This window comes from Cervus elaphus, chromosome 1 (assembly GCF_910594005.1).
Source record: "Cervus elaphus chromosome 1, mCerEla1.1, whole genome shotgun sequence".
Lineage (NCBI taxonomy): Eukaryota > Metazoa > Chordata > Mammalia > Artiodactyla > Cervidae > Cervus > Cervus elaphus.
The window spans coordinates 68,763,391-68,776,658 of record NC_057815.1 but is presented as its reverse complement, the minus strand read 5'-3'; the positions used below and the strand labels follow the sequence as shown (position 1 = coordinate 68,776,658).

The window sequence follows — 13,268 nt, the reverse complement described above, 5'->3', positions numbered from 1 at the left end:
TCAAAGGTGCCTGGACGAATCAGGAGGTTGTGGCCTGGCCTTCCTCTCCAGCTCTGGGAGGGAGGAGCTGGGACAGGAAGGATGCAGGATGCAGGAGCTTCTAGGAGAAAGCCGTGCACTTGCTGGTGGCTTCTGTGCTGTCACTGAAGGCAGAGGAAGAGAAATCTGCTCACTGGAGCTGGTCTTTCTCCTGCTCATTGAGTGACAGGGTCACAAAGGACACAGACACAGACATCATTCTCTCCCAGCATCTCTCCCATTTCTCAGGTGGGCAGACATGAAGAGGACCCAGTACAGAGGAGGCACAGCAGGAGAGCAAATCACTGATGCCAGAGTCTGGTCTCCTCTCCCAGGAGCCAGCTGTGACCCAAGGCCTGGTTTTGGGTGGAGCTTCAGGAGTCAGTGAAAGCTCTGGAGATGTGTTTAACAGACACCTCCAGGAAGCCTTCTGGGATCACAACACCTCCCTCCATCCTCCCTAATGCCAGCCCTGCCTTTTGGAGGAGCCCCTACTCTGGGGAGGTGCTCAGCAGATCTCCAAGTGTTCGTCTCTGGGGACGTTGTACTTGAGCTTGTGGGCTTCGAAGAGATTTTCCAGGTCCTTCATGTAGCGCTGGTGGAGCCTGTCTACCTCCTCCTGGGAGGGATGCGGTATCTTCTGCACCTCAATGGGCTTCCCCACTGCAAGACACAGAGGTGAGTGGTGGCTCAGAGCCGGAAACTATGAAGGTGCAGGGACCTTGGTGTTCCCACTGCAATGGTCATCTGAGCAGGTAAGCACTGTAACTCCCTCCCTTTCAATTCTTTTTTGTGTTACTAAGATGTTAGGTCAAATTCAAGATTCTGATATATCAACAATACAGCCAGCACAGTTGCATGCATTATCTCTTATGTTATCCTGACAATCCTACGAGGATATAACCTGGTATTATTCCTGTTTGACTGCTGAGGAAATGAGGCCCAGGATGGTTAAATAGCTTGTTCAAGGTCACATGGCCAGGAAAAATCAGTACCAGGGAGTGAGCCCTTGGGATGTGCACTTAGCTTCAGGGAAAGGTGAATCTGGGATTCTCAGATGTCATGATTGGAAGAGCCTGTGTCTGTGGGAGGAGGTGGATCAGAAAGCAGCTGCCCTGTTGTCTTTCTTGGGAATGGCCTGGAGGTAGCAGCACTATAAACATTCAAGAAATGCACCACACAGTGCAAACAAAGTTTGATAGAGGGGGTTGTCTGTGTTCAACTAAGAACTGCCTGGGTGAGTAGAGATGAACAGCTCTATTAGTACTGCCTTGGAATCTAGTTGGAATTCAAAAAGTAAGCTAATAGCTGAAAGATGGTGCTAAGTCTATGGACTAAAGCCCATGCCCATTATTTACAAAGAAATCCTTCTGGCTCTCCTTCAAAGCCTACTGATTTCTACTTTACACACAATTCTAACAGACCTGGAATGATCCTGCATCCACCTTCTCCAATTACTGTCATTAGATCCTGTGATCAGAATTATACCCTCCTTGTCTTGCATAATAAAAAGCCAAATACCCTCATCAAACCTCAACTTTGTGACCAAGGGCAGGGTGTCTCTTGGAATTGCTTTACGTTCTGTGGGTCTGTGTTTGCAGTCAATAAAATGGGTGTGAGAGTATCTCCTCACAAGTTGTTGGGAAAACTAAGCCATTGCATGTAAGGAGCCAGTGCAGTGCTTGACACAAGCAGGGGCACAGTATTCAAGAGTGGCTACTGGCCGGTCTGCCCCTGTTACTCTTCTCATTCTAGACGGCCTTTCATAGGGTTACTTGCCTGTGTCTCTTTTACACACCAGAAAGTGTGCTCCACAAAGTCAAGGGTATACTGCTCTATGTCCAGGTCTCCTTGCAGCACAAGCCCAGGCCTCTTACACTATAGCCCTCTCCCTCCCAGTCCGGGTCCAGGCTCACCCACAGTGGTGATGGGTCGGCGGTAGGGCATAAGACCAAAGCTGTACTGGAAGACTCCACGGCCATAGAAGAGAGGGATGGAACCTCTAATGCTCTTGTGAAGTCGGTCCTGAAACCACCGCAACCAGGAACCAGGAGAGTTCTCAACCTGGTCATATATGTCATTCTCCCCAAAGGAGAAGATTGGCACCAGAGCTGCCCTAGACGGAGACAGGAGAGAGGGCATGTGGAAGGGCAAGAAGATACAAGCTTGTCCCCTCGCCTCCTGAAGGGCGTTAGTGAGCAGGAACTGGAGCAGAGTACAGGGCCTGGACCAAAAGTAGGAGGCCTCAGGTATCTCCCAGAACTGCCATGGTCTTGTTTTATAATTTCAGGCAGGTCATGGCGCTTCTCAGGGCCAAGACCTGGCACTCGATTGTGATGAGTCCATGCTCGCTCTGCTTGCCACAGATAGGACAGTGAATCTGAGAGGAAGTGTTGGGATGAGGAAGGGACTATTCAGAGTGGCTGACCAAGGAGATGGCATGCTAGTGCATCCAAATAACCATCATGTAGGGCCAGGAAGCCAGTTGTTTATGGATCATAGATTGGGATATAGGTGAGGAAACACACTGAAAAGACTATTTGATCCTTGCAAATGTCCCCAAGAATGGGGATGCTCAGGCAGGAGAATGTGTGTTTTCACTTCCTTACAGTCCTCTACAGGAGGGCAGCTCAGGTTATCTTCCTTAGGCTGCCCATTATGTGTTCCCATGGTAACAAAAGCTGCAAGATGAGGGTTAAAGTCACAGAAGCAGGTCCAGCACAAATTCAAGATTAACCCGTTTCAGTCACAGGATCATGAGAGGCAAAACAAATACAGCTGAGAGACCTCCAAGATAAAAAAACATCTGCAGACTTTCTGGGAAAATCACCTCCAGCTAGCTTTGTACTCTTCACAGATGTTTAAAGATAGGAGAATAGCTTTGTAGCAATATGACCTTTGAGACTTAATCTCTTTAGTCACAAAATCTTCCTTCCAGAATCTTCTCTGGGTATGTGGGCCTGAGACAGTACCTCTATCACTAACATACAATCTTCATTGTTAATGAATGGAGACTCTGCCTGCCAAAATAGGATCTGCATTTGCCTCTACAGTCTTCCCTCCAAACTACAATCCTTGCCAATCTCCAGTTGAACCCAGAGCCCTCTCCCCAATACCCGTGCATCAGGGCGAGCCTGATGAAGCCCTTGTGGTTCCGCAGCACCAGCTTGTAGGCTCCAGGCCTGGCATTCAGTGACTCCTGGACGCCCCCAACAACGATGGACAGCAGATTGCCGCCTCCTTTCCTGCTCAGAATGTGAGTAGCACTCTCCTTGTCTGATGAGACCAGCCCTGGGGAGAGAGGAAGGTGGTCACGTACAGTGTGAAGGCGGCAAGCATGGTTCAGGAGTATGTGACTTGGGCTGTCCCCCACTTCCCAGCTGGGAGGACCCTGATGACAGGCACTGAGCACTACCCCTTTTCCCAACACCCCTGCCAAGTTCATCACTGAGCACAGAGCTATGGGAAATGCTTCTTTGGGACTCATCTCCTTGTCCACTACACATTCACTTGGAAGAAGTCAGATCAATTGGCCATCCTCATTAAAAATCCCTCCTCATGTCTTCAGCCCCCATAGTCCTGGGATAGAAAGAGTGGAAGGACTCACCCGCACACATGATGTAATCCCTGTAGACAGGGGCCCAGAAACACCAATGCATCATCATCAGATGTGAGCGGATGCCTGGGAAAACCGAGGAGAAGCCCGTACCCTCTGTGCACAGGTTGGTAACGCTCCGGTGGCGAGGACCCCATGAGGGTGGAAGCCAGCGACGTAGTTTCGGGAGGGGTCCAGCTCGGCAGTCTTGACCAGCTGTAGGGACAGCAATCTGGTGAATCAGGGCAACCCCCACTGCTGCCTCCCTGCTCAGTTTCTGTGCTGACCTCTTCCATGTGTCCCCTGAGCCCACGTGCTACCACTCCACATGTGAGTGTCCTGTGATGAGACTGCCTGTCTGAGGATCTTTTCCCCGGTGAAAGAATGAAGTAGAGTAGATACTCAGGGAGACTGGGATGAAGACGGAGAACACAGTATCATGAATGGATGATGCCAGTGCCGCCTGCCTGGAAAGGAAGAACCCTGCGCAATGCAGAGGTAGGACTTCTGAGAAGAAGACACGAGACAAGCCATGTGCTATATGAAGGCAGACCTTCTCCCAAGCAGAGCCCTACCAAAATGAAGGAGCCAGCACAGGAGGGAGTGAGCCTCTCACCAAGTTTTGTGGCATCTGGAGTTCTGTCCCAGGTAAAGAGCTGGAAGCCCGAGTCCCTGTGACTCACTGTCCCAGGGTGCTGAAGGTAGAGGTTGGGAGGAGGACCATGCGGTCTCTAGTGAAGCCTGCAGGTGTGGGTGGTGAGGGGTCAGGGAGGTGTCCTGTCAAGCCTGCAGCACTTCCTGACACCAGGTCACAGCCTGCCCGCAGCACTGCTCCCCTGTCAGGCCTTGGCCTGTGGAGACACTACTGTTCCTGGATATGAAATCTTACACAGAAACTCAGCTCCTGAACTGATAACAGGATGAGGGGGAATCAATTTCCTCAGGGAAACACTGCCTGATTCTCCACCATTACCTCTTTAGGATGCCCATAGTGTGCATTAAGATGCTCCAGTGCTCAGAAGTAGTCTCCTAAATTCCCTAGAAACTTTACCATTAGGCGCTAGCTCACAGAATCACAGCACAAAGGACTGTGAGTAGAGTACCCCAGCAGAGTTTCTAGGACAAGGAATGTTGCCTGCCTGCCTTCAAGTCAGCCACCACTGTAGCTGCAACTCACAATGGGCCTTGAAAGGAATTCAGGATGGAAGATAATAGGATACTGGTCACAGAGAGGGAGCATACACATCACAGGAATAATTGAAGTGAGTCCAGATTTTGTATCTCCCAATATGTAGAAAAACATGAAAATCCCAAAGAAAGGCAATCCCAAAGAATGCTCAAACTACCGCACAATTGCACTCATCTCACATGCTAGTAAAGTAATGCTCAAAATTCTCCAAGCCAGACTTCAGCAATACGTGAACCGGCAACTTCCAGATGTTCAAGCTGGTTTTAGAAAAGACAGAGGAACCAGAGATCAAATTGCCAACATCCGCTGGATCATTGAAAAAGCAAGAGAGTTCCAGAAAAACATCTATTTCTGCTTTATTGACTATGCCAAAGCCTTTGACTCTGTGGATCACAATAAACTGTGGAAAATTCTGAAAGAGATGGGAATACCAGACCACCTGTCCTGCCTCTTGAGAAATCTGTATGCAGGTCAGGAAGCAACAGTTAGAACTGGACATGGACCAACAGACTGGTTCCACATAGGAAAAGGAGTCCGTCAAGGCTGTATATTGTCACCCTGCTTATTTAACTTCCATGCAGAGTACATCATGAGAAACGCTGGGCTGAAAGAAGAACAAACTGGAATCAAGATTGCCGGGAGAAATATCAATAACCTCAGATATGCAGATGACACCACCCTTATGGCAGAGAGTGAAGAGGAACTAGAAAGCCTCTTGATGAAAGTGAAAGAGGAGAGTGAAAAAGTTGGCTTAAAGCTCAACATTCAGAAAACTAAGATCATGGCATCTGGTCTCATCACTTCACAGGAAATAGATGGGGAAACAGTGGAAACAGTGTCAGACTTTATTTTGGGGGGCTCCAAAATCACTGCAGATGGTAATTGCAGCCATGAAATTAAAAGACGCTTACTCCTTGGAAGGAAAGTTATGACCAACCTAGATAGCATATTCAAAAGCAGAGACATTACTTTGCCAACAATGGTCTGTCTAATCAGGGATATGGTTTATCCAGTGGTCATGTATGGATGTGAGAGTTGGACTGTGAAGAAAGCTGAGCACTGAAGAATTGATGCTTTTGAACTCTGGTGTTGGAAAAGACTCTTGAGAGTCCCTTGAACTGCAAGGAGATCCAACCAGTCCACCCTAAAGGAGATCAGTCCTGGGTGTTCATTGGAAGGACTGATGCTGAAGCTGAAACTCCAAAACTTTGGCCACCTCATGCAAAGAGTTGACTAATTGGAAAAGACCCTGATGCTGGGAGGGATTGGGGGCAGGAGGAAATGGGGATGACAGAGGATGAGATCGTTGGATGGCATCACCGACTCTATGGACATGAGTTTGAGTAAACTCTGGGAGTTGGTGATGGACAGGGAGGCCTGGCATGCTGCGATTCATTGGCTCACAAAGAGTCAGACATGACGGAGCGATGAACTGAACTGAACTGAATCTTTTGACGTTTAGCTAGGTGGGTTGTTTCATTTTCTTTTGTTTTTTCCAACAAAGCCCCATAAATACTGACTTCTCCCTTCCCTTTTAGAACAGTTCCGCAGAGATTTCTGAGAGGCTATCTCTGAATACAGTCCTCAGTAAGGCCTCAGAACAAAACACCTGACAACTCTAAGGTTGTACACTTGTTTTCACTAGATAGCAGAGACTCCCTGACTCCACTATCACTGACAACCAAAGATCCCTGCAGGGCCTGCTCTGCTAAGGTGTGTGGATGACTTAGAAGTTGCCCTGGGAAGTGACAAGAGTCCAGAATCTGGGAGCCGCAGCACCTCCTGCAGGCCTCAGTCCAGGAAAGGGAGGTGAAAGTGCGTGTCATCGCTCCCTCTGCTGGCCGCTCGGTGGAACTGCCCGCCGTCTGCAGCTGCTGTTGCCCCAGGACTGCAGTGGCCTATAATCCCGAACACTGCTCCTGAAATTTCTGCAAATGTGCTTCCCACAATGTCAATAGTGTCCTATGTGAGAAATCGTCTGGGGGAGATACTTGGCTATAGGACAAACAGAAAAGAGACAGATAAGACCGGCACAGAGATGCTCAGCAGACTTTTTCTGCCCGATGTACAAATGACAGCAGTTCCAGGGGTCACAGGAGAGCCAGGTGCTGTCCTTAGAGCCCCAGGATCGCCTGATGTCTCATGGAATCCACGCAACCCAATGATTCCTGTGGAAGCGTTTCCTCCCCTTTACACATGAAACAACTGAAGCTCAGAGAGCACGTGTAACTCACCTAAGGTTATACACGGGCATTTCCAGACCCCTTTTAGAACCTGTGGTTTCCACTCCCAGAGATGACACCATATACATTCTTGTCTCCTGTGTCCAGCGAGGGCCACCTGTCCCTGTCTGGCATCTCTCTGTGTCCTCATTCCCTTCCTCTTCCAATCCCAACTAGATAATCAACCATCACAACTGCTTACATCCAGGGGTTTAGCCTGTCTGAGATTCAGAATGGAGCAAAAGTCACTTCGCTAAAATTCAGGGTCCTGCATCCCTAAGGACTGATCCTTGGTCCAGGGTCCAGTGTGCAAAATGGACATGAGGTACCATGAGCCAGAGATCCGAGATTAAGAGATAGGCAGAAGAGGAGGAACGGGACTGTTTAGTGGATCTCTGGGAAAACTGAGATTCAGAGTGAGCAAAGCTCTGTCCAAGGACACAACGAAACAAACACACAGGGGCTGGATACATCCTGAGGGCTCTCTGCTCTGTGTCTATTCTCAGAGCCAATACACATACTTTAAAAGCAGTAAAAGAACCTGCTCTATGTCCTTGCTCATGTCTTCTTCCCTCTCAGGCTATCAGTATCATCATCTGATAAAGTGTCAGCCAGATGCTCTAAAAATCTTGTTTTCACTACGGATTCCTACACTCCAAACTTAGACTGTTGAGGGATTTCCACCTGTAAGATACATAAGTGTGCTGCACAACATGGCCAAGTGGGTTCCTCAAATCCTGTTCATACATCCGTTGTCATAGTGGCCTCACCTCACTGAAGTTGGACAACCATAGTCAGACAAAAGCTGATTCTTCCCCTAATAGTGGTAGAAGCCTGTCTCCTGCTCCCGGCCCAGTAATCTGCTGACTGCACACAGGGTGAAACATCCCCATGGACAAATGGGGTCTATGGTCCAGACCATTCCCTAGTCAGCCCCATACTCACCGAGATGGGGAAATAGTCCTTCGTGTACTTCCATATGGTCCAGTGCCTTATGAAAGCACTCTGCCTGCCCCCCTGCCGTGGCGTGTCTTGATCCACGTACCACCAGATCACATACAGGATACTGATCAACCAGAATCTTGTGAACAGGAGGCCAATGAAGACTACCCAGCAGATCAAGTCTGAGAAGGGAAGCAGGAACCATTAGTGGTCAGAGGTATGAAGGAACGAGCTCTCCCTGTTGACCCAGCTCTAGCAGCACTGTCCATCCCAGCCCTCCTCCTAGGAGAAAGTGACCAGCTTCTCAAGGTCTGGAGGAGGAGAGAATGCTGTCAACACCACCAGCGTCACACTGAGAGCCTGGATTTGAAACCAGTTGGCCTAATTTCAAACTCGCGTTTTCCCACTGCACCAGATTGCTTACTCATTTGGGTCTTCCCCCTCCTCCTCCTTTTCTGTCTGTGTTTACCAGATGCTCAATAAAGGCCTGATGGAGAGGTGATCAGATGAACTCTTTCTGGTATCCATTCTTTAGAACCCCAGAGAAAAGCTATTCTTTCTATTCAGCCCAGATCCTATCTACTCCCAGCCCATCTTTCCATAGATATATCCCACCGCATTTCCCCTCTAGTTAAAGGCCCCCATGATTTCTTATAACATTGAGGCTCAGCTCAAGCAGCTCAGCCTGATCTCAAGCTCCCCACTGGTGGCCCAAACCCCCTCTTGCTCCGGTCTCAGTCGCCACATGCACCTCATGTTCCGGCTACACTAAGTGGCTCAGTTGATACAACGCCCTGAGCTCTAGCTTTTGCTGAGCTCTTTCCGTTGCTGCCAGGCCCTGTCCCGCTGAAGGAAGGAGGGAGGAAGAGGACACCTCATGCCTGGTCCGTTCATCAGGACTGCAGCAGGGCTAGAGACAGCCCCAGTGAGCAATTCCTCCCAGACTTATGATTCTGAGTCCTGTCTCAGGCTAATCCTGGTTTTGACTCAGGGTCAGGTGGTCTTTGGGGCTGTCTTTAATCTGATGATAATTGAGCCTCACTGTTACAAAATATTGATTCCTCTACGTTCCATTCCCTCCACTCAACGCCCTTTGCTCACACTCATAAAGAAGTTCATCCCCTACCTGTAGTCTAGCTGAAAGTAGGATAAACCCGGACTGTGATTCCAGTCCGACTTCCTGGAGGAGTGGACTTCTGACCCAGTCTGAATAGTGCATGTGTGGGTGCTAAGTTGCTTCAGTGGCGTCTGACTCTTTGCAACCCTGTGGACTGTAGCCCTCCAGGCTCCACTGTTCATGGGATTCTCCAGGCAAGAATACTGGAGTTAGTTTCCATGCTCTCCTTTAGGGGATCTTCCAGACCCAGAGATCAAACCTGCATCTCCTGTGGCTCCTGCATTGCAGGCAGTTTCTTTAGTGCTGAGGCACTGACGAAGCCCAGTCTGAATAATAGCAAAAGTTATAAATCAAAGTAGGCTGGGGCTCAGAGAGGCTCGCTTTCTGCATAGCACCTACCACATGCCAGATGCTGGTGGTTAAGCCGTGAACAACAGACAGGAATTCCTGCCCTCCTGGTGCTGGCTTCAGAGTTGTGTTTGGAGCACTTTGTTTTGTCCTTTCAGTTTTAACAATGGTAAAATATGTTTACTGTATACCAGTCATCGAAATGACTCTTTGGTATTTTTCTTAAGTTATCATTAGATTATAGTTCATTTACATGTGCCATTAGTTTCAGTTGTATAGGAAAGTAAACCTGTTAAACTCATACACATATTGATTCTTGTTTGTTTTTTTTTTTTAAATTCCTTTCCCAAACAGATCACTACAGAGTAGTTAGTAGAGATTCCACTGCTTTACAGAAGATTCTTATTGTTATCTATTATATAGAGAGTAGTGTTGTGAATCCAAATCTCCCAATTTATCCTTCACACCTATCCCCTGTTAACGATAGGTTTTTTTCTACTTCTGTTTTGTAAATAAGTACTCATGTACCTCTTTTGATTCTGCATATTAGTGATATCATGTGATATTTGTCTTTCTTTGACTATCTTCTCTCAGTTTGACAATCTCTAGGTTCATACATGTTGCTAAAAACAGTCTTAATATGTTCCTTTTTATGACTGAGTAATATTCCATTGCCTATATTACTGCATCTTCTTTACGCATTACTCTAATGGATGTTTAGTTGGCTTCCATGTCCTAGCTATTGTAAATGCGCTATTATGAACATTGGGGAGATTGTATTTTTCCAAATAATGGGCTCATGACAGAGGCCTTTTGAAAAACAGTATGGAGATTTCTTATAAAATATGAGAATACAATAGGACCCAGCAATTCCCCTCCTGGACATATACTCGAAATGATTTTTGAGAGTCAAAAATATATACTATATTTGGTATAGTTAATTTAATTAACATTGTTGTGTAACTATACCAGCCTTCATCTCAGAACTCTTTTCATCTTCCTAAACTGAACCTCTGTACACACAAAATTAAAACTTCCATCCAGGTCGAGAGAATAAAACCAAGTTGTTAATAGTCGTTCGTTGTGGGGTAGGATTTGGAGGAAATCTTTGACTCTTAGAACACACTTTGTTTCGGAGTGTTAAAGTAGCATGTATTTGTTTTTCAGTCAGAAAAAGGAATTTCAAAATGTGGGCATTTCTACTTGATCAGAAAGAACTCCCCGATCTAAACATCTCCCTCACTCTGACCTCTCCTTTCAGTGCTGTCAGCAGGAAAAATCTAACTTGCATACATTTTCAGCCCCTAAAGAAAGGAAACACCAATTCTTTCCCCTCATAACACCAAGAAGGTAAGATGTAAAATCCCACTTTACTGAGACCCACAGAGGGTATTCATGTTAGCTAACTTCATACAGAAAGCTAGTAGCATAAGTGCTGGTTTCAGTTCTACTATTATGTCCATATCATGCTCCCAACATTCATTCACAAACCATTATTCAACATTAACTCTTCTAGGAGATGGAGATGCAGATGAGAATAAGACCAACTATCTGAAAGGATCTTATCTTCCTGCGTGAGTGTGTGAATTAAAAAAGAGGAAAGAAACAGACTAAACAAATAACCCACTGGAAAGTATTTGTTGCTGGAGCCTGACTCCTCAATAACAGGTTCCGGTGGACCTTTCTGGCCACATCTTTGCCCCTCCTCAAACAACTGCGCTAGGCTAGCATGAACCATCTCTTCACTCTGTGTGTAGCATTTACTGGCCTCCTGGGAAAACTTAAGGCCTGTACCTGAAGGCCTGTACATTTTGCCTTGTAGATTCATCTCCTAATATCTTTGGAAAAGAGCCCCTTCTCTCCACCCACTGCCAGCCTCCTTAGACCAGGCTAAGTAATCTTTTAAAGAGCCAAACTGTAAGCATTTCAACACTGGGGCTCAAGAAGCAACTTGGAGGATATTGCATAGGCACAAAATCATTTAAAATGCCAAAACCATACTTCGCTCATGTGCTGTACAAACACAGAAACAATCAGGGGCCTAGATTTCAATCATGGGTCTATGAGGTGACAGCTGATGTCGACTGAGATCTTGTGATTGAGCAGGACCTATGCAGCCTTCCTGGGAAAGATCCCTCATGTCCTCTGCCTGCTTCTTATTTGTAGAAAATCTTCAGCTTCCAAAGCCTTCCCCAAATTTCAAAAATTAAATTATTAACAGAAATCACAAACACAGAAAGAAAACAGTCCCAATCAAGAAAATAAATAACAGTTTAACCATTCCACAAATTCAAAGAATTTTAGTTTGTTCCCAAGAGCCATATAATATGGAGACTCATCATTGAGCGGTTTTGCAAATACTGAACCCCCAGCAGGTGGAAGAAGTTGCTGACCAGCCCATAAACCTCAGACCAGGGGAAACCAGAAGGTTGATGATGGTGATTCCCAGTTACCTCACCGCCAAGCAATCAGATGATTCTCTAGGAGCTGTTCATGCACCCAGAATCTCTACCTCATTTAGTCTCTAGACACTGTTCCTAGGTAATCAAAATAGGTTTCATGCATTTTGAGGCTTAACTCTCTGGACTCCTTGCTTGGCCCCTGTAATAAAGCCTACACTTTTTTCACCACAACCCACTGTCAGTTTAGGCACTTTACCCTGTTTCCACAAGCAGACCCAAATCTGATTTGCTAACAACTGCTCCCTGTCAACTGTCTCCTCCAACATCCCAACACAGAAGATCCATAAATTACAGCTTGTCTCCAACGGATTGGATCTTCTCACTCCAATACCTAAAACCCTCCTGGGGATCCCCTTTGCCCTTGAGATAAGGGCCAAGGTACAAGCTACTGTTCCTGGCATCAGAGTGTCCAGAGCGTTTTCTCAGCTGCCCTCCTTCTAATTTCAGGCTCGAGGTTAGGTGATTCTCTGTCCTCCTCTGGATACTCCCAGTTCCCAGGCTGGGCTGAGGTGGGCATGGACAGTCAGACAGTTCCTGATGGCAAAGCTCCCCCAAGGCCATGTGAACAAGATGTCCCTCACCCCAGGTGATCCCCAGATACTAGGTTCAGCATCCACCTTAGGACCTGTATCTTTCCCCATCAATACACCATGTGCACCTGAAGTGGCAGGTGTCCATGGCCTCCCAAGTCCATATCAGCTTTCCTTACGCAGGGCCAAGTAAGAGAAGATCAACTGCAGGACTGCGAAGGTCTGTAGCCTGCGTTCCAGTGGCACAAACAAAGGTGCAAACTCCACCATGGTGATTCTTCTGCTTCCTTGGAGGCTTCTCTGAGCTCTAGTGTAGTCTGAGACACCTGCTGGGTTTTGTTGCTGCCAGAGTTTGTTAAGCTGTGGGAGTTGGTGGGGGGTGTTGTCTAGCCAGCTGTAGAGTCTCATTGCACCTACCCTGGCAGGGAACAGTATCCTAGGTGAAATATCTATAATCCCCTGGCCTGGACTAATCTTACTACAGAGGAAGACAAGTGCAGTGGCCACTTCAGGCAATACATTATCTGCCAGATCACCTTTGCTCAAATCTTGCCCATTACTTGGCAAATAAAGCAGCGAGTATAGGGCAATCCTGCCCTCTTTACACCTACTCAACTATTTGGCGGCCCTAATTGTCTCCTTTCACCTGCCAGGTCCAAGATTCCCCTTTACAAATAAGAAGTACCTGCTCCCATGCAAATATCTCTAGGCCCCACTATCTATCTCCTCCATCTGGCTGCCTTTTCCTCAGTTTGCCTGGACAACAAAACTCAGGGAATAGCGGTCTGATTCCCATGCCCTCTCCACCATTCTGTCCTCCCTCTTCCAGACTTCAGACGGCACTG

General features: G+C 47.2%; 1 pseudogene; it reads right to left on the bottom strand.

The window, feature by feature from the left end:
• LOC122697128 lies at positions 1-12,759 on the bottom strand (annotated as a pseudogene).
• Positions 12,760-13,268: the final 509 nt, after the last annotated feature.